The following is a 22130-nucleotide window of genomic DNA, read 5'->3' on the forward strand; positions in this document are numbered from 1 at the left end:
AGAAGCGTTATAGTACTTTATAATATTGTCTGGCCCACTTTACTGCTTAGAGAATATGTGGTTAGACTTGATTTTAATGGCATACTAACATTCAGATTGTAATGTTGTAGCCTTTTTCATTGCTCCAGAATTTTACTAAGCAGGCCTTCCTTGAGCCAATGGATACCTTTCAGAAGTCACTAGAATGTCAACAGATTTTTTTACAGTTGATATTGTATACCTGATCTTGGGTCATGGTATGGGTTAGAATTTTCCTGTGTTTTATGTGAGTGAAAACTTTCCTTTCCTTTGGATGTAACTTGATGGGCTTAATCATACCCTTACTCGTGAGCCTTGGAGATTCAAGTGTTATTCCATTATGTAATAGTTTGGAATACAAGACAGAGCGAAGTTTTAAAGTTTAAAGTTTTTAAAATAATGCCGAGAATAAGTCTGGTTAATGTTGAGAGTTGCACTTCATTTTTTCAGTTTGTAAGAGTAGATGTTGGTGTACAGGATTAGGATAGTGATTGTGGAAGGTACATTATGTAGACATTAAAAAAAACTGGTTTATGACAATGGAGTGTGTAATTCGGAGTTAGTTTGGGATACTGTTGTTGAAGATTTAGATAGTCTTTGTGTTGACCTGGAATTTTAGTGATACTGGAGTTCAGTCTTTACTTGTGATAATCTGGGACTGTCTCTTTTAGTGTTCAATGATAGAATCAGGATTTATCATCCTTAATATAATTTGAATTTTGCTGGTGTTTGAAACCAGTCCAGAATTAAGGAAAAATACTGGTCAAAGATCAATAAGGATTCAGATTTTGGTTTAGAGAGTCTCTTGGTTTAATATAGTTTTGGTTTTAGATTGTCTTTTAGTCTGTGATACTTTCACATTTCACTGTCCGAAGTTTCGGGGAGTTTGTAGGGGCACTTTTGCTTTCAGGAAGTTTGTCAGTGACTGACACTTTCACTTTGAGAAAGTCAGTTGCTCGATGAAACTTAGTACGAGGAGGTCTCGAGTCTTCTTGCTACTTTGCTTTCAGAAAGTCTGCTTTTCATATTTTTGCATTCAGGAAGTTACTTGGTTTGTTATACCTTGGGGTTCAGATTGTACACTATTTTGTGATGTTCTCTCTAAAGTGGCAGTTTATGCCATATTTTTACTTAAAATTTCTGTGTTGCTTGTACGTCCATGTAGCCTGTTAGTCTGTGGCATTTTTGCCTTCATGAAGTCTGTTAACTTTAATGGATGCGCCTTTCACAGAATCTGTTAACCTTGATGCTATAGTTTCCAAGATGTCTGGATTTGTGAGCTTTTGCGTAAAGAGTCTCTTAAAACTTTTACAAGAAAGTCTATTACTTTGTAATTTTTGCTGGTCGTCTGTTAGTTATATTATCTGATCATTCTTAGAGGTCTTAATAGTTTGTATTTTTCGATGTAGAAAATATATTAGTCTGGAATGTTTTGGGGCTAGAAAATGTAGTAGTACGTGATTTGGGGAGAGGGGCAAGAAAGTGTGCTATGAAGTATGTTGTTTTGGCTGTAAAGTCTGCTATTTTCCTTAGAAGTCTGTAAGTTTGCTATTTCTCGGCCAAGAAGTCTATATTCTTGTTTGGGAGAGTTTTCAATTAGAATGCCTATTAGTTGAAGAGCTGCTCCCAGGCGTCATGAGTCACTTGCTTATAATGCCTTTATATCTCGTGAATTTTACGCTCTGGAAACTGCCCCAAAAATAGGTCATTACAAAATCGGGGATTTTTATCGTTTCTACCTGGAAAGGTCGTCTATTTTGGGAGAGGCCTTTCCCAAAATATGTGCATCTTTGTAGGAGTGTGTTATTTTACTTGAGATATTACCTAAGAAATTTTATTCTGGAGGTTTTTGCCCTGAAATTGTTTTAAATGGAAGTGATTTTTGTCCATTGTCATAGTTCTCGAAAGTATTTTGCTTGGAAAGTGTTGTTATCAATTCCGAGGTTTGTTTTCCTCAAGGAAATGTTAATTAAACAGAGTTTGTTAAAAAGAAAGTTCTCTTGATTCAAGAGAGGATTTTGTTCTGATTGGAAATAACTAGATAGTGATTTTTCTTATTTGGGACTTGAAAATATGTTGATTTTCAAGTTTTCTACCCAGTAGGTATATCAATTCAACTTTTCTTGGTCAGAAAGTCTTTGAGCATGTTTCATTTTGTTAGGAATTTTCGTTTTGTTTGTAGTGAGGGCGAAATGTTTTCCACAGAAAATGAGTTTGTCCACAAAGTTTGTCAGCGTGGAAGCCAGAGTTGGTCTTGCCCAGGAAGTGGAGGCTTGCCTAAAATATTTGGTTTGTGCTCTCTTTACGTGTCAGTGGTTGTTCGTCAGTTTTCTGCCCATGAAACGTATGTTTTTTTTTTTTATCTAGTGATCTTTTTTTTTTATCTAGTGTGATCTTGTATAGTTACTGATTGAGATATCTGTCTACAGAGTGTGTCAGCTTGGGGAGTTTTTTCTTTTTTCTTTTTGAAGGTATGTCAGCTACGATGTTTTTTTCGTCCAATAGAACTCACAAGAATAGAGGTTCATTATTCTCTTAAAGAGTTTGGTTATAAAGATGAATACTGCTTCAAGAATAAAACAAAATGTCAAGACAGCGTCTCCTCAAACCTGAAAAAAAAAAATTTAATTTATTGAGAGTTGAAGTTTGGTATTAGCATTTTAAAGGCAGGTCTAGAGGTATAAGGTCAAAATTAAAAGAATTTAATTTTCATGAAGTTTTTCCTAACCAGTATTCCTACTAGAGTTGCGATTAGTACCAACCGTAACCCGTTCGTAATGGTCCATATGAAAAGGCAATGTTGATTATTCTGTAGCTCTATACTGATGATCATTACAAAGTTACCGTTTTTGGCACATTGTAACTGTTCTAGTATGTGAACCAGTGATCTTAATATATTCATGTGCCATATCAAAGAACAGTTTTCATTATTAGCCAGGTTTTAGTCACGTAGCCCAATTCTGATAAGGATAAAAGGAATTTTCATTGTCAATAAATTGATGAGATATTTGAAAGGATTTTTTTTAATCTTCAGTACAAAACTGCTTTTCAAAGTCTTGTTAAAACGGGAAGCAGAAATATTTGAGGTGACATCCAAACTTCAAAGCACCCGAAGGTATGTTCCAATTTGCAGCTGGACATTTCTCCCTAATTATAGTACCTGGAAATGGGGAGGATTTTTGTAAGATATCCTCACAGAACCTAAACTGGCCTGATGGTCCACGTGTACGGTGAAGGCGACGTTAGTCCGACCTGCTGCCCTGTTGGGGGAGGAAGAACGGGGCAGGAGGACATTAGCTTTGCGCGTCTCTGACCATTTACCGATCAATCATACATTGAATGGTGTCAGTCCTAAAGGCGAAGTGGTTATTTGGCGGGAGGGGGGCGCCTGAAAGGCGCACTTGTTCCAACGAAAGGGGTCGAGTTCACTTGTCTGCTTTCGGAGTTACTGTGTGTGTCTTGGTGTAATTGATTGCTTTTGTTGTAACGAGAGACTGGAGGATGGCTTGTAATTTAAAGTAAAATAAATTTAATTGCATTTTTTTGGTTTATTTGAGAAATTCCTGTAATTCTCTTGTTCAGAGTGACATCTGAGAATATAAATGAATATTCCATACTTTTAAAATCTTGTAGACAAAATTATCGCATAAGCTGAAAAAAAAATAAATTAGGAAATTTAGTTCTGAATCTGCATTTTGGTGCGTTAACGTTAGGCTAAGCCTAAAAATTACAGTTGAAATAACTTTAAACTGCGAAATTTTTCGTTAAAAATGTAAAGTAAGCTCATTAAGATACGGAAATGCAACAAACATGATTTTGAAGATATAATTTTGCAGCATTTTTTACTGATTAGTTATAGTCTAATAAAGGTTTATGCACATTTCATTTCTAAGAAAAGGCCCCTCTTAACATGGAACTTAGCGTTTGGTAAATGATCGCGTCATTTCAGTATTAAAATTTCAACTAAACACTTGTAGCCGTTACCGTTTTTTTCTAAGTAGTTCCTGTTTCTATGAGGTTCAATTATAGTACTAAAAGATCCATTTTCTAGGTCACAAGACGTCAGAGAGACCAACTTTAGGCTTCGTAATCTCAATGAAAACGGAAAGCAGAATGTCAGAGTACATTTTTTACAACCAGTAGATCTATTCTAAGTTACCCACAGAAAACCGGACAAGGGAGTAGTATTTTGGCCATTATGCTTCGAGACAAATATTCTACGGTTTTAGAACACGTTTCATTAGACCTTACTTGTCAAGCAAGCATTTGCCCAAGTACAAAACCATAGCCATATGAATGAAACGTAAGCCAAGGCTTGTCTCAGTATTAACTTCACCATGGCCATCTTGGAAGACTTTCTGTCCTTACGCTTTCTTTGACATTTGAAATGGTCTGAGTCCTCACTAGTGACATACAAAAGTGAAAGACATTTGGGAAGCATTTATATGAATTTTCCCCATCTCGGCCAATCAGCTGCCAGCTTAGAAAACTTAAGCCCTTTGGGTCTGCTTCAGAGTTGGTAACCGACTGACTGTATACCTCCTGCTGGGGGCATTCCTCCCTTCGGGGCATTGCTATGCTGGCTCCAAGAAGGAAAAAAGAATTAATTTTCCTTATTACAAGTAACTCCCCTACCGTTTGAAATTACTTCTTGGATTTAAAAAGACTGTCCGGTTATTTTTTAAGTTTTTATTTTCTAATCTACAATATCTTTATACAAATATAGTAAAGCCAACAATGACATCACAATCTTAATTAAATGACATTTTGGAATAAATGACATTTGGGAATAAATGACATTTTGGAAGAGAATGATGACGTCACAACGGTGACGTCATCAAATACTCATTCGTGCCCTTCTACATGGCAGTTCTTTGGTGACGTCACTTAGTATTTTTTATCTAGTTTGCTTATTAATATACCCAACTATGACGTCACAACCTTTATTACTATACATTGCTTTAGGGAACGGAATAATGTCATCACGAAATATATCCATTCATGCACTTCTACCGGGGCAATTCCTTGACGACGACATTTAGCAATACCATTTCTTTAGTTTTTTATATATTAGTTTGCTTACCATATGTACTAAAACCAACTATGACGTCACAGCCTTGCTTACATGGCTATAGGGAACGGAATAATGACTTCATCAAATACATCCATTCATGCTACATCGGCGATTCTTTGATGACGTCATTTGGTAGTACTTTTAACTCTACTAATACCTAATACCTCATATCGTTAATCTCGATATTTTTATGGGATAGTCCTGAACCATTTATATATATATACGTAAGTTTGGGTAAAAATAAACTTACTTAGGACATGTGGCCTAATTCGGACACTCAAATCCTTCGTTTTAGCCAGATGTAAAACACCTTTAGCTTCCTTAAAGCTAGCGCTTTCTCTCTCTCGCTAGTAAACTCTAAGCTATGCTGATTTCCATCTTTTAAAAATCTTTTAAAAGTCTCAAGTACCATTTATGAAAGACATAGCGACTTTGGCACGGCTTATGGATTGTCTTGATATACATTCAACCTGAGAGAGAGAGAGAGAGAGAGAGAGAGAGAGAGAGAGAGAGAGAGATATTTAACAAACACAATAATGAAATATTACGAGCGAGTGAGTGAGTTTATACAATAATGAAATATTACGAGAGAGAGAGAGAGAGAGAGAGAGAGAGAGAGAGATGAACAAACAAGGCTGATGGCAGAGGAGAAGGTTCAATAAAAAAAACAAAAGGGAACACCTGCCATCCGAAGATTAGGATCCCTAATGATTCCATATAAAAAAATTAACTTTCAGCACAGGGTTTACGTAGAACAAAAACTATTCTGAAAATTGGGACACAAAGAGCAAATCTGAGTTACACAAATATTTTCTAAACAGAGAAGTTACCACAAATTCTAAATCTCACACAAAATACACAATTAAAGACGGCAAAGATTAAAGTATGGCACCTAGCAATCCTTCCTTCTGGTGCCGTATATAAGATTTAGGCCAAAACGTCAAGGGATGGGATCTATAATGTCAATCAGCGCTGAAAGCTAAATTGAGAATAAAAGGCTTTAGAAGTGTAACAGGAGGAAAACCTTTGGCAGTTGCAATATGAAACAATTGTTAAAAAAGGGTGTACAGTAGGAGACTATGAACGGAGGTACACAAAAATGAATGAAGGGGTTGCATTGCTGCAGGCCGAAAGGACGCTACACACAATCTTAAGTAACTCACACAGTGCACTTGATGTGCACTGATGGCAGTGCCCGACTACGGGATCTTGGGTTGTGGTCCATTTGAAATGATGATTTTTGCAATAACACACACACACAAAGATATATACCCTCCATGTCTAACACTTCCTATACTTTGGAAATCCATCTCTACTTCAAACTGCAATGAGGCCAACCAAAAACACATAATTTCTCTTCGTGTACAATGAATACAGATATGCAATTTTATATTTGATCTGAAGAGCAAGAATAATATTACCTCGGAATAAATTTTCATTGAGTAGTGAAACTTCAAAACTGCACAGAACCAATGATATTTGTATATCTGAGATCACATGATGACAATATATTCCCATTGAAGACTTTGTTTTTACAACTAATTTTTTATCAGCATTAGCTCGTAAGCTTTTAACTTTACAGAATGTAAAATATCTGGATTCATAGCCGAGGAGGTTCACTTGATTCAACACATTATAATATTTTAACATTATAACAATTACAACCTTCTTTTTCTCTTAAAACAATAAAGAAGTAACATATATATAAGTGATATAAATGTAAATGTGTGGATTTTATATATTCACGTCTTTTCATTGTATTCCACATAGCAAATTGAAAAGTGTTTTTGTTAAAATATACCAACAGCTTCGTACTCCAAAGGACCTCATTTTACTCATATGGGGAGAGAAACAGAAAGCCGATTTTTATGAAAAAAGAAAAGCAAGTGTTTTTTATATCTTTCCATACCAACCCACAGAGTCCACCATAATCAAACCCCCTGCGGTTACCTGGCTTAAGTGCAATTTTTTTCATATCTTAGCAGAAAACTTAATTCGTAATAGTCTGGAAAATAATAGAGACCTTTATAAGCTACCATTAAGTGCGGTAGTTTTTTATATAGGACAATTCTAGGGAAGGACACTCAAAAAGCTCATTTTTAAATCATAGATATAAGAACAAAGCAATACAAGTAATGCCAAGCGTTTTCACAGTAGTACGTGTAGTTCAACAAATGACTGGCTCGGGCTAAAGATTTTATCTGACAACACAGGTTCTATTGATAGAATTAGATAGACAAAGCTTGCACTGTTCACATCAAAGAAAAATACTTTAAATTTTTCGCCAGGTTTCTATAAATTAGAGCCTTTTCTTTAACAACTCATGAGACGTCAGTACAAAATTATTAATTTTATCTATAACTATCATATAATATAAGCTTCTTCATATCTACTTAGTGTTAAGCTGTTTCAAATGGACATAACACCTTATTTGATATTTTGGTATTTTCTATTTGTAAAACTACCATGCATTCTTGTTTTATTATATTATTTTACTGTAATTTTTATGTAGTTCAAACTGCTAGTTTCTGGTAACGGTACTTCATAGTTCAAGATTTAGGCCTTATTTTTTTTCGCTCTATTTCCTCAATAAACGCTCCAAGAGGAGGTCCACTGGAGGACGAAACTGTTGGAAATTTTCTAAATCACTTTTCATTTTCCAATGTGGAATACAATCGAATAACATACCTTCGTGTCTAAGAAGATTACCAGTACTATAGATACGCATTTATATATTCATATATATACACATACATGCACCTATATACATTTATGTTACAATTGTATACATATAATAAACCTCCATATATATAAACACATTTATCTATATGTATGTATACATACTATGGTATATACAAACATACATAAGAATACATTTACCAACTTTGGCCTTACAAAGTCCGGACCGAATTAATCCTGTCTGTGTTTCAGGGGAAACGAACTTCTCACCCTCACTTATGCCTGAACGCTCAGTTGAGAGCAGGAAAGACCCAACCATCTATTACAGCTATAAAAATTAGTAGGGTTTGTCAGAGACGTTTGAGCTGTAGCCATGGCAGGACGTACTTCGCTGAGTAGTGCACCGGACGGGTATTTTGAAGATAAAACTTCAGTTCAATCAACATGTGAAGCAGAAATACTTAAAGAAGATTTAAATATGTCAACAACGTCAGAGGATGGATAATGAGGTGTACGTTAACAAAAAAAAGGTAATTCTCAGAAGCAATTCCGCAATGGGATATTAAAATAAATAATCACCTACATGGAAAGAGCATGTGAAAAGCAATATAAAAAGTATAGTCATTATGTGAGACATTGAACGGGGTGGAATTAAATGAGCTTGATAAGTTTTTACCTCGAATTTTTCCTAAGTCGGGAGAGTGTTTCCTCTACGGTAATGTTTACTTTTAATGCGCCCTCTAATTTACTTGGTTTGGATTATTCATTGGAACAGAGCCGCCCGAGAGATTCTTTTTACCAGGACTTGGATATAGAAGATTAGAAGTGTACAAAAGAAGCTCCGATAATTTGTTATTAAGTGCAGTTTGTGGGGACATAAAGCTTATCAGTGTTTTAAATGAAAATTGCTGCAGATTTTGCCAGTAATAAACATGATTCTAGGGATGTACAGAAATTTAAGAAAATATTACTGTTGAAAGAAAATGCTGTAATTGCGGTGGAAGTCATAACACAAGTGCCTGGGAGTGTCCTAAACGACCGATTTTCTCTTTCAAGAGAAATGAAGACAAAGAAGCTACAAAACCACGAGAGGTGTCGTTGAATATTCCTAAGGAGAAGGAAGAGGAAACTGGGAAAATAATGACAGTTTTAGCTGATTTCAAGAAAGAGCTGGAATGTCATAAAAGCTGTAGGAGAGTTAAGTGATAAGGTTGATAATTTGATGATAGAAGGTAAGAGAGATAATAGTCTGGCTAATAATTTGATGATAGAAGGAAAGAGATAAGTCATGTGTCACTAGATTAAAAAAAACGGCAAAAATGGCGGTGAAGTCAATTGTAATGAAATAAAGACTAGTACAACGAAGGAAATGATGGTAGTTTTGAATATGTTGACTACCTATGGAAAGAAACCAAATGGTAACTTAATGAAATCTATGTTACGATATGCGGAAGGCCTTAAGCATAAATTAGATAATGAATCCAGAAAGTAATATCATAAAATTAATTTCATGGAATATTAATAGTGTAAATTGTAGAATAAATGATTTGCATTCTTATGTTTGGGTTAATGAAATTGATATTATTAATTTACAAGAAGTTCGTGAATATAATAATGCGGAATTATTAAAAGGTTATAAAAAAAAATTTTTTTTCACTGTTGTAACGCTCCCTCCATTGTTTGACCGTCAGTAGGACTGAACAGGGATACGGAGCAGTATCCGAAAGTCTCTCCTTGTATTTTTTACCATTGTACAATAATATATTTTAACACTACTGTGGCTTTTGATTGTCAATATTATAGCCTCGTTACGGAGGTTCCTTAGTTCATTGAAATAGCCACGACCCTCATTCTACATGGAACGACAATTTTCCCGTCAGGAGCTCCGCTGTTATCGGCTTTTCATGAAGAATTGGACTGCTTTCGTGAAAAGGAAAAATCAACTTCATTTCCTGCAAAGATGTTGGGAAGAACACGTTATCCCTACGTCGTTTGGGCTTTCCTTGGATAACTTCGCTGGGCAGGAGTTTCCGGAGCACATCAGTTTATTCCTCAAAGACGTCATCGAGAAGGCCAAGAGAGAGGTTGAAACTTGCCACAAGAAACTTCGACAGTCCTCTAGAGATCTTAAGGATCTTCTCCAATCAAATATGATTGAAGGTGCCAGGAGAAGAGCAGGTAAGGTAGCTCATGCTAGGGGTTTCTCTCACATGTCCATTTTAAATAACAAACTGAATAACTTATTGCAAAATTCCAAATGGGATTATTCGTCTGACAAAGTGGTCAATTTATCCTCTACTGTGTTTAATAGAGAGCAACTTGAAGTATTAAATTTAGATATGGGTTTCTGTGTAGGTACAACTAAAAGTGACTTCCTTGATTCTATCTCTAATGTTAATTTCTTTAATTTCAATAATCCTAGTTTAAAGTTAAATTATTTTAAAAGGGTTAGTGGTTGATAATCTAATTTCTGGGAACATAGATGTTTTACCTAAAAGGCATAGAGAGGCCTTAGTTTCCTTGTCCCAGAATCAACAAATTAAGGTCTTGAAGGCGATAAGGTGGTGATGGATACCGAGGATTACATTATTAAGGTCATTTCCCTTTTAAGCGATACTAATACTTACGAAATTGTCTCTTCCCCTCCCACAGTCACCAAACTTCAACAGGACTTTAATCGGTCTCTGAGAAAAATAGCAAAATCTATTCCTGATCCGCAGCAAAGGGCTACTGTCTTGTCTAAAATTTTCATCCCAAAACCATCATTCCCGTATTTCTACGGGATTCCAAAAGTACACAAACCTGGGTGTCCAGTAAGACCCATTGTGGCGACTTGCAATTCCCCTCAAGACAATTTGGCAGAATGGCTAGCTTTGATTTTAGGTGGTTTTGTCGGAAAATTTTCAGACTCACATTTGATCCATTCCTACGATTTTATTGATAGAATAAGGAACAATCTTGACACTGACTGCAGAATGGTTAGTTTAGACGTCACAGCTTTATTCACCAATGTTCCTTTGGAACATGTTTTAGATAACCTTAGGGCAAAGATTTTAGAAGAACAGTTACACATCCCCATTCCATTAGAACCTTTTTTTGGCATTAGTTAGATTGTGCGTATCTACTAATCATTTTTACTTTAACAATATTTGTTATAAGCAACTGTTTGGTGTGTCTATGGGTTCAAACTTATCGCCCATCTTGTCCAATCTGTGCATGGAGTTCGTGGAGAAGAGTATTTTAGAACATTGTGATCCACACATTAAGCCACTGGTCCTGGGTCAGATTTGTTGATGATATTTTTATTCTTTTCAAAGGAGACGACGCACGGTTACAACAGCTAGTTGACCGTGCCAATAGCATGTACCCTCAATAAATTCACTGTTGAACTGGAGGAAGATAATAAGCTTGCATTTTTGGATGTTTTGGTTATTAGAGATAACGTAAGTAACAGGTTAAATTTTCGGTGTTTCGTAAAAGTACTAATGCTGAGGGGTATATTCCATTTCTATTCCTTTCATTCGCTTGAAGGTAAAAGCGAATATTATTGTCAACTTTTGTCTTAGAGCCCTTCGTATTTGTGATATCGAACTTTTAGAACTTGAGCTTCAGCATATCTTCAATGTTTTTAAGGTCTGAAATATCCCACTCACATTATAGAAAGAGCTGTCTCTAAAGCAAAACGAATATATTACGGTATGAGTGCAGCAGGTAATCCTAATGTGGTCAAAAATAAGAAGTATTTATCCATAGCTTACAATCCGAAACTGGAAAATACCTGCTATCTTGCAAATAGTACGCAAAAAGAAATTCAAATTGCTTTCAATTTTAAAAATACTATCAGAAATCGGTTAGTGTGCAATAATAACAACAATGGTATTAGGAAAACCTCCGGTGTTTATCAAATTCCCTGTGCCAATTGCCCTCAGAAACAAATACTTTGGATGGATTGATTAATTGATTATGGAATTTAGGGCATAGCCCAAGCGCTGGGACCTGCAAGGTCATCCAGCGCTGCAGTATTAATTAAATGAATGAATACACGAATCAGTTAAAACCTCTTACACAAATGACAATGAAAACTGCAATTAAAAAAACATCGAACGACACACAACAACCAAGACCAAGACGATCTCACATCACATATCAACCAAAGAAATACTTTGGAGAAAGTGGCCGGGGGTTTGGATAGTAAGACTTTCTGAACATCGTAGGGCCTATGAACTCCATGCAATGAATAATGCCCTTGTTTCACATTCATTCGTTCCAGGAACACAACATCAATTGGAATGGTGCCTCTGCCATTTTAAGAGTGGGGATGTTGGTGTTCGTCGCCTAGTGAAAGGAGCTGCTATTAGAAAGGGGTGTGCTTTTGAAGGGAACAAAACCTTCACTGATAGTTTTACCAATTCTTTAATAATTGACCACTTTGTCAACGATTTTAGGACTCATATGTCTGGTGATTGTGAGGGACCCCTGATGTTGCTCCCCAACCTCTCTTTTATCCCAGATGGACTGAGGTTACTACAGCTTAAGTCATGGCACCGATGGAGTGTCTGGCTCAGCTGGAATCACCTGAACGACCACTTCGCCGTTCCAGCCGTCTCGCCAACAGAAACAACCGAACGGGGATTACCTGACCAACACTTAAATCCATCCGCCTTGAACCAGTTGTTATATATATATATATATATATATATATATATATATATATATATATATATATATATACATATATATATATATAATATATATATATATATATATATATATATATATATATATATATATATATATATATATATATATTTCTTCACTGTTGTAACGCTCCCCTCCATTGTTTAACCGTCAGTAGGACTGAAACAGGGATACGGAGCAGTATCCGAAAGTATATTTTTACCATTGTACAATAATATATTTAACACTGTGGCTTTTGATTGTCAATATTATAGCCTCGTTACGGAGGTTCCTTAGTTCATTATCAACATCATTATATTGAGAAGATGGGTCCTATTCATATGGATCATGACCACCAAAGGAGCCACGGACTTGAAATTCCCCCTTCCAAAGAATATTATGGTGTTCATTCGAAAGAAGTAAACAACGAAGGTAATGGGAAATATGGAAAGAGATGATCAGTTACTAGAAAATAGATAACAATTAAGTAAATTATCAAAAATATAAGTGAACTTCATTAGAGTAATAATAATAACGCACTGCATCTTCGCTTTGAACTTATGAAGTTCCCAAACGTATCAAAGGTAAAAACCCAAGCACAGTTAAAGATTGAATTCAAATAAATACCAGGTTTATCAAATGACTGAAAAACAAATTCTAGAAAAAGAATGCTAACATACAGTAACTCGAAAAGGTATTGAAAGGTGCTAAATGTTTGATCAATTCACTAAACACAGCACATCAAAGCGAACCAAGTTGAACAGATAAATGTGTGACGGAAACAAATTAACAAAAATAATGGGAAAATTTTGATTTCTGCCTAAGTAGCACAAAGGGGAAAGATGCCTTTTCTTCTCGTTTCAAGACTCTTCCGGTTCGTGTGACAAGTGAACCATTCACGCAGAGAAGGAAGGGTATTTTTTTAAGTATACATACATACATACATACACGTAAGATGGAATCAAGAGATATGAACGGAGTACAGTAAAAGGAATGAAAGGGGTTACAACTACGGGTCGAAGGTACGCCACAAAGAATCTAATAAAGCAATGCCTACAGAGCATGGCGTGAGTTGCACTGGCGAAACTATTCCCCCCTACGGAGGAAAAGGTTTGTACACATTAAGTTTCCTGAAAAAAAAAATAATGAAAACTTATTAAATGAAGGCAAAGTCCACTGATACTATAAACCAGATACAATGTACAATTGATACATTCTACAGAGTATTTTTTTTTACCTTGACAACAATTTTCCCTTTTTCAATGAAAGCTAAGCCCTTACATTCACCGGCCACCATACTAAAGAAAATTCCTCTTGGATATTGCCAACAATAATTGACTAATGCTGTTATTGATAAAGTCAGTAAGAGGAATATCATGGCAGCAATTTAAGAGCAATTGAACAGCCCTCCTGGCCCTAACAACAACAACAATCACCTCTGTTAAAAATTCTTGTGGTTTTTAACGAGTACAATTTTTCTTCATCCGATGGGCTGGAGCTTCATTCCTGTCTGCCAGTGCGTGATGCAGTTTCTCAAATATACCTGGAAAGCAAAAAATTTACTTTAGAATTTAAAGTATGTATTTCATTTCAACACTTAACACACGGACTTACTTTCCAAAATTATTAACTCTGGAAATGAATTCATATCATGGTACTTTTAAACTCTTTTGCATGGAGATGACTGAGCAAAATATTTTAAATTGATTACTGTTACTCTGGCTCTGTTGACGTTAACTACAATAGAGAGAGGATGAGAGAAATTACATTGACATTGGCATTAAAAGTAACGTTAATTCAGGTTCCCTATAACCAGTTACGAGAGAGAGAGAGAGAGAGAGAGAGACTCAAAATCGTTTGCTCTTATCCACAACAACAAAAGTAAATTCGCTCAGTTAACCAAAAGGAAAATATACTATATTCTGAACAGAACTGAATAAAACTTCAATACAGTTTCAAACTACACGAGTGGGGACAGGACCAAAAGATGTTTATCCAATATCCAAGGATCAAACACCTGGCTAAATTGAATGACACTGAAGTAAGAAAAACCAAAAGAAGTTGATTGACAGCCATGTTTTAACAGAAGTAATGAGAACCTGTGAAGAAATGTTATAGTACAGGAAATGAACAGTTGACAGAAAATTAATCCTTTACATCAATTCTAAATTTTTTTGGGCAGCTAATCCCCACAATGCAGAACACTGAAAGGTAAGACATACGATGACCATGATTCTAATGATAAATGGAAAATTCTTTTGAGAATTATTGCTTACTGGAAGGAAGTGGAAATAAGATAAGAGACAAAAATTCAATTCCACCGGAAATCACCAGATAGTCATGTCACAAGATCCAAGAATATCCTTTATATAAAACTATGGATTTATAGAGACAAAACATTTGTGGGCATACTAAAATATGTACAAAAACAATTACCTTAGTTGTCTACGTGGAAACTGTGTTGTCTTAAACCGTCTGAAGGTGTTGCATATAAAACCCGTATAGATCAGTGGAACCATTTCTTATTTCTGAAAGGAAAATAGGCCATCAAAAGGACAATTCACCAAACATGTATCGTCATTATTTTTTTACATATATATATATATATATATATATATATATATATATATAGTATATATCTAATATATTATTAAAAAATATATATATATATATATATATATATATATATATTTTTCTATGATATAATATATATATATATATATATATATATATATATATATATATATATATATATATATATATACATATATATACTATATATATAATATATATATATATATTATATAGTAATATATATATATATATAATATATATATCTATAATAAAATAATATATATATATATATATATATATATATATATATATATATACTATATATATATATATATGTATATAGGTGTCATATATATATAGTATATATATATATATATATATATATATATATATATCTATATCTATATATACTAATATATACATATATATATGTGTGTGCAAGTCCTAGGGTTATAATTAATGATATTTTAATAATATGTTCGCTGTGACATTTCTTGGAATGCTGAACAGAGCCCGAAGCAACGACCTGATAAAGCTGATAAATGATTTCTGTGATGGCGTGATTCGAAAACTGCATAGTTAGGCGAGTCAATGTTCGTCAGTTCATGGGCTCTTGTTCAAAGTGCCTTTGGGAGACTGGTTGTAGCCAGTAATATGAAGGCGTTTTTGTCGAAAGTGTGCATTCCATATTGTGGGGGGGGGGGGGCCGTGCTGCACCTCTTCCTTTGATAATGGCGTTTTTAGCCAAGTCTATGTGATACCTCTTGTCTCGCTCTGTGCGCTTCGTTCTTGTCCATTTCAATGCTCTCTCTCTCTCTCTCTCTCTCTCTCTCTCTCTCCGAGTCATGCATATCTATTAAGGGAGGCTTCGTTTGTTATATATCTTCCAACTGTGGCGTCTTGCATTTTCTCTCTTTTTTATTGACAGAACATTTGTGAAAGAATTAAAAAAATGTAGCAGCTTTGATTTAATCATTTGATATATTTGTTTATTTTTTAGGTAATGCATTTCGAAATATGGCACGTCATCGTCTTACACCTATTCTTGTGATAACTGGGAGAGAGAGAGAGAGAGAGAGAGAGAGAGAGTCAAAGCCAAAAATCTCCCACCGGAAGTAGTTGTCAAAAAAAAAATAAAAAAAAAACAATCAGATCTTACATTTTGTTATAGAAAGCCCCAGATCAGTTCTATGGGGTTGCCAGCTTGTATTGGCAATGGTACTATGTGGGAAGATCACCTCCACCTCCTCCTCCTCTGACAGACCACCCTCCTTACAGGTTCGACCGAGCTGGCCTTTTCCTTGGTCAGCGAAACTCAAATTTGGCAGCGACGTACAAAAGTGATGCCACAGCTCTGTTTTTTTTTTTTTTTTCTTTTTTTTTTTTAATAATTGTTACTAATGGAAAATGTGCATAATCAGGAAATGTATTCGACATTGATTTAAATGAATACACATATTTTTTCAAAGATTCCGCTCCTCGAGAAGGATCCTTGCTCTACCAAATCAACACTAGTAAACAAAACAATGAGCCATCTTTCAATGAAGCTTCTTTTACTTAGCAACCTCAAGTCATTTCTTTGACTTCCTGTGAATGATTGGTATCAATTCTACCTTAGCAAGTCAGAGGCTGCTTTCACTATTGTCCGATTGAGAAATTTCATTCCATGGGGGGGGGGGGGGGGGGGGGGGGGGGGGGCACCGGATTCAAGACATCCATAGGCCTGACTGCCTACCTCTCCTGCCCCAACCCCACAAACCAACTCTCTCTCTCTCTCGGCGGTTATGGTAGTGTTTTACGCGTCTGCTGTGCATGTGCGTAACTACTCATGAACGGGTGTGTGCGTACGCGTGTCTGTGTGTTTCTTGAATGCATGTGAGTGTGTGTGTGGCCAGTCATAGTCTGACTGAGAGAGAGGAACGAAAGAAAACACGAATTCTGCAACTCGACAGGAAATCAAAGGGCTGGGGAGGAGACCAGTCAGCAGAAGAGGCGGAGGAGGAGGAGGAGGACTGCAGTAACCACCTCCTCATACCTTACCCCACGTCTCCTCATTTATAAGTATCTGTCACGAGAGGAGAAGTAGCAGGAGGCTTCAAATCGCTTCTTCAGAGTGAGAATTATTATATGAAGCTGATGATCCCTAAGACGGCATCCTTCTTCTTAAATACGAAAAAAAAAATTGATGTGTCAGTACCTTAGGATGAATAATCTAAATGAGGCGACTGCAATGAAGACAGGGGGGAAAGGAACGAGTGCCGGAGCACGAAAGGAAAATCTGTGCGACTCATCAACTGATGCTGAGATGGTCTCGTCGAGAAGTTGTTAGTTTTTCATTTATAGTCGAGTGAATCCTTCCAATAATAGCAACACTTCCCGTGAAGACAGTTTGTCTTGCTCCTTCTTATGGGACATTTGCTTCTCTCTCTCTCTCTCTCTCTCTGAGACACGAGGTAGAAGCCTTCCTTCCAAAGTTCGAGCCAAGAAGATGCCATGCCTGAATGGCTTCCCTGAAATAAATTCTGCTCCTATTTGAATTACCTCCACTATATTGTATAGTCCTTTAAAGCACTCTGAGATCGCTAGAGGGGGGCGGGGGCGGGGGCGGGGACGGGGTTGGGGATGGGTGATGAGGAAAAACTTCGTGCCTTTCCAAAAGTCTCACCGCTTTGATGAAGACAGTTGAATCTTAGAGGCCTGATCAAGTGACTTTTTCTGAAAAAATATGTTTGTTCATATAAATTGAGATGAAAAGCATGAAAGTCTTCTTCATATATTGCCAATGCTGCTTCATACGAGCCCCACTGGTCTCCATGAAAGCAAAGGAAGGAAGGTGGTCACTCAATGGCTGTGATGTGAGAGAGAGAGGGGGTGGGGTGGGGGCGGGGCCACAGTCTGGATAGATATGAGGATAGAAGACAGAGCAGGAAGGGACCTCCCCTCCCACCGCCAACTTCTTCTTTTCTTCACTCTCAGGCCGAGGAACTTGTCCTGTAGCGAAATCTAATCTTGTCAACGATAAACTAATAAAAAAAATAAAATTGATGGAATGAACACAGTGACCAAAACGGCTTGGATAGCTATGCCTCCCCAACCACCCAACTCAACATTGGTCTTCAAGCATTAAATACACAGTGGTATTATTATTATTATTATTAGTGTACTTAGAAGCAGACCCTCTCTCAAGCATACTTTATTAAAAGTAATGGCTACTTAGCAGCAGCTTACACTTGTAGAGATTCTTCTCTATTTTCCGCAATAGCGGCTTTTCCGTGCTACTAGACAGGCTAGTAGAGCGCCTATGGAGGTCATGATCAAATACAGAGCCAAAAAGTTGGCGGTGTATATATTTTGAATTTTACAGATAAAACTATGATACCATAGTTATCAAAGTCATTAACGATATATATATATATGTCTCTCTCTCTCTCTCTCTCTCTCTCTCTCTCTTGAAGCAAGCGAGCTTTCGTCTGGAGCTGCCAGACATCCTCGGTGGCTGGGAAGCTGAGGGTGGGGGACTGATCTTGAAGCGGTGTCCGTCCTCGTTTATATTTGGAGTTGACAGCAGGGGTCCGCCCCATGCTGATCTACTATTGGCTGGTGGCGGTAGGTCTTCGTTTTCATTGGTGGCTTGAACCGGGTCTCAAGCCACTTTCCATGCGTTGATGGTTGCGATAATTGTAAGTCCTGCAGCCGCCTAGACCTCCTTAGCGGCGCGGTTACGTCGATGGGCGTTTCGCTATGCTGCGGGACGTCACGGCTAACTTGATTATGATTGGCTGCAGGAGTATCTCGTTCGGGGGCGTCGTCTTCCGTGGAGTTGTCGTGCTCGGTGGTGTCATTGTTGGTGGCAGGTCTTCTCATACTCGTAGGAGGAGAAATTCTTCCTGCGTCGTATTTAGTGTAGGTCTTACTTGCTGGATGAGAAGCGCCTCCAGCAGGCGTAACCGACGGGCATCATTGGGGCCTTCCCCGATGATCTTAGTGTTTGTGGATGATCACATCCCGGGAGATGGCCCACGAAGATCATCGGGAAGGCCCTGATGCCCGTCGGTTACGCCTGCTGAGGACTTCTCATCCAGCAAGTAAGACCTACACTAAATACGACCGCAGGAAAGAATTTCTCCTCCCCTACGAGTAGAAGAAAAGACCTGCACAACAATGACACCACCCGAGCACGACAACTCCACGGAAGACGACGCCCCCGAACGAGATACTCCTGCAGCCAATCAGAATCAAGTTAGCGTGACGTCCGCAGCATAGCGAAACGCCCATCGACGTAACCGCGCCGCTAAGGAGGTCTAGGCGGCTGCAGGACTTACAATATCGCAACCATCAACGCATGGAAAGTGGCTTGAGACCCGGTTCAAGCCACCAATGAAAACGAAGACCTACCGCCACCAGCCAATAGTAGATCGCATGGGGCGGACCCCCTGCTGTCAACTCCAAATATAAACGAGGACGGACACCGCTTCAAGATCAGTCCACCCTCAGCTTCCCAGCCCGAGGATGTCTGGCAGCTCCAGACGAAAGCTCGCTTGCTTCAAGAGAGAGAGAGAGAGAGAGTAGACATATATATATATATCGTTAATGACTTTGATAACTATGGTATCATAGTTTTATCTGTAAAATTCAAATATATACACCAATTTTGGCTCTGTATTTTGATCATGACCTCCATAGGCGCTCTACTAGCCTGTCTAAATAGCAGCGGAAAAAGCCGCTATTCGGAAAATAGAGAAGAATCTCTACAAGTGTAATGCTGCTGAAGTAGCCATTACTTTATAAAGTATATTATTATATTATTATTATTATTAGTTTGGCGTTCCACCATTAAATACACTGGTATTATTATTATTATTATTATTATTATTATTATTATTATTATTATTATTTCTATTTGGCGTTCAAGCATTAAATACACCTGTGGTATTATTATTATTATTGTTATTATTATTATTATTCTTTCCAAAAAGCGAAGCCAAGAGAGAAAAATGAGAAAGAACAATGAAAACTGACTCAAAGCTGCTTCTGTATATCCTTTTATACTTCTGGTACGTTTAAAAGAACACCGAAATGAGAGAGAGAGAGAGCGAGAAAGGCGCTCTCTTCCTTTAGTCACAGATTCCCAGTTTGAAATGACTTCAGCTTCAACTCCAGGAATCTCTCTCTCTCTCTCTCTCTCTCTCTCTCTCTCTCTCTCTCTCTCTCTCTCTCTCATGGAAAGGCTAAGCCAGGCGTCCTGAGGTCTTTAGGAGAGAAAGAACTCTCGTCTTTATGTGCGGCACACATGGCTGAGAATCTGGAATCTCACTCCAGAGTTGTCATTCTACGTTGCATACAAGGGAAGTTCTCTCCTCCTCATTATAACATATTTTCCTTCTCTTCTTGGATAAATTGGAAAGAAATGCGCTGGTTAAATCTGCATTAAATGGTTTCTTGTAGTGAGCCTACTTTCATGTATATATATATATATATATATATATATATGTATATATATATATATATATATATATATATATATATATATATGATATATATGTGTGTGTGTGTGTGTGTATGTAGTGCGTTGCCTCTTCTGAGTTTCTTCAACTTTGAAGAAGTTCTTCCCGTTGCACCACATCCTCACTAAGGAGGGAGGGAGAATTCCATAGTCCTACAGTTTGGCGGCGGGGCGGGGTGGGGGGCCGGTGATGGGGGACAAAGCTCCTCAGGAAGTTTGGAGAGAAGTTCCACAGACATATAATGTAAGTATCATGCAGCACAGTGTCTTACAAGACGTTTCATGTACGTGACATACAACAAAGGCATTGTAATCACAAGATACATACATAGGCCTAAGTACACTGTCTTGCCAGGTAGTAGATAACCTCCTCACTGACAAACATTCAATTTCATTTTGCAGACCGTATTACGCCAGGTAACAGCGATGCCATAAACAGCCTACCTAATAATAAATCGCCGGCTGTGATGGTCTTCCTGCAGAGGCCTTCAAACTCTGCCATCCGATAATTTACATTTTGCTAGCTGCCCTATTCAATGCATGTATAATTCACCGGTTTCTTCCAGACTCCCTATACTCTTAGTTCACTTGATACCATTAATAAAAAACAAGCTAAAGGATACAGCTGAACCTGGCAACTACCGGCCGATTGTAATCACAAACGATCGCATCGAAGATACTTGAGTCTGTTCTTCTAGTTAGACCTTCTCCCTTTCTACACACCACTGACAACCAGTTCGGGTTTAAAGCAAACCACTCAACCGACACCTGCATCTACATACTGAAAGAATTGCTGACTACTACCTATCATCAGCCTCTCCTGTTTTCCTTTGTTTTGTAGATGTGAGAAAAGCATTTGACAGAGTAAACTACCTGAAGCTCTTCCTGAAGCTGCATAAAAGGGGCACACCCCTGTATCTAATTGGCATTTTACATTGCTGGTTCTCCACACAGCAATTCTGTGTCAATGGGGTAACGTATTATCTTACACCTTCGGCTCCCTAAACGGGCTTCGGCAAGGCAATGGGGGGCTTCTCTCCATACCTGTTTAATACGTACACAGATGACTTGAATGTCAAACTGAACTCGCTCCCAATCGGATGCACCGTCAATGAAACAACTATAAACAACCTCTGTTACGCCGACGATATGTTCTGATTTCCCCATCAGTGCAAGGTCTCCAACGACTCCTCGACACCTGCCGCCAATATGCAGAGGAATTTGATATAATCTACAACGAAACCAAGACCCAGTGCATGTCGTTGCTCCCGAGATCGCTTAAGCATATTGCAGAACCTCAAATTTTCTCGGAAACCATCGCTGGAATTTGTGCACGAATTTCCGTATTTGGGTCACATTATCACCGACGACCTAAAAGATACGGCAGACATTGAACAGAGGCGTCGTAAACTATGTGCAGCTGGCAACATGATTGCAAGGAGGTTTGCCTCTGTCACCGAGACGTGAAACTGCTGCTATTCCGCTCGTACTGCTACAGTATCTGGGTGTTCCCTCTTGGACGAACTATACCCGAGAGACCATGGAACGCATCACTGTTGTGCACAATGACTTCTGAGACGCCTCCCACAAACACTCCCCGCTACC

This window comes from Macrobrachium nipponense, chromosome 26, assembly GCF_015104395.2.
Source record: "Macrobrachium nipponense isolate FS-2020 chromosome 26, ASM1510439v2, whole genome shotgun sequence".
NCBI classification, from domain to species: domain Eukaryota; kingdom Metazoa; phylum Arthropoda; class Malacostraca; order Decapoda; family Palaemonidae; genus Macrobrachium; species Macrobrachium nipponense.